This window comes from Penaeus monodon, chromosome 28 (assembly GCF_015228065.2).
Source record: "Penaeus monodon isolate SGIC_2016 chromosome 28, NSTDA_Pmon_1, whole genome shotgun sequence".
Classification (NCBI taxonomy): domain Eukaryota; kingdom Metazoa; phylum Arthropoda; class Malacostraca; order Decapoda; family Penaeidae; genus Penaeus; species Penaeus monodon.
The window spans coordinates 6,951,847-6,952,879 of record NC_051413.1 but is presented as its reverse complement, the minus strand read 5'-3'; the positions used below and the strand labels follow the sequence as shown (position 1 = coordinate 6,952,879).

General features: G+C 31.8%; 1 protein-coding gene across 1 annotated transcript in view; it reads left to right on the top strand.

Annotated features, from left to right (window-relative positions):
- LOC119591029 (protein scribble homolog) overlaps nucleotides 1-1,033 on the top strand; it is a gene marked incomplete at its 5' end in the record, with an annotated part of 112,139 nt that overhangs the window by 45,069 nt on the left and 66,037 nt on the right.

The window sequence follows — 1,033 nt, the reverse complement described above, 5'->3', positions numbered from 1 at the left end:
CACCTGGAAGCATCAGTTGTTTACTTTGTTGTATTTTCTGCTTAAACAGGAATCAGAGAAGAGCATGTTTGTTTGCTCATGAATTTTTCATATGAAATTAATTATATTAATCCACATTAACACATTTGCTAACATTCACACATACTTTTTTCAACAAGTTAGAGCATACACATACATTTGCATAAAACACACATGTAAAGAGGATTCATAGATGATTATAAACTTTTTCTTATTTCCATACACTTGAATTTTAAGAATATAGACAATAGGGTCAGTATGTTTGAGGTTTCATTCTTGTTTATGAGTGCATTCCACATAAAGGGATGCAATTCGTTTGGACAGTCAGAGGAATGTAAGCTAACTGTTGGCAGTTTTTTGTGTTGTTCTCATTTTAATCACTCTGTTTCATGCTATTTTGCCCTTTATATCAGAGGAGACCACATGCAGTTGCTAATGTTATTTGGTGCTTAAATAAGATTTCATGAGTATTTTTCACTTCCTTTGAAATTGCTTGATACACAACACTAATTTTTGTTTCTCAAAAGTATCTGTAGTCAGGTAATTCTGTATAGAATTGCATACTAATGCAAAGACTTATTTATGCCTTACCATTGGCCTTCTAAGTACATTATTTGTTATATACAAAGCCTGTGATAGCCATTTTACTTTTTGAATATGTAACACCATGTACATTGATGAATACAACTATCATTAACACACTCTAATATAAAAATGCATGCACATGTCCACTAAAGCTTGGCATGAATAATTTTGAGTGAACAACCCAGGTGTATGTTTTTTTTTTTGGCCTGAAAATAAAGCATTTTCTAAAGTGTTGGATGCATTAGAATGGAGTGGGAAAGAAAAAAATGACATGGCCATACACAATTCTCAGTCCTATTCTGGAAGGTTTTGACATTTTCAAAATATTGTGGATATTTTTTCCCTAACATGTACTTTTTGCAGTGAATCTTACAATAAGTATTTTGTTAGACCCTTTTAGAATTTAGAATCATTGGATGTTGTAGAGCTC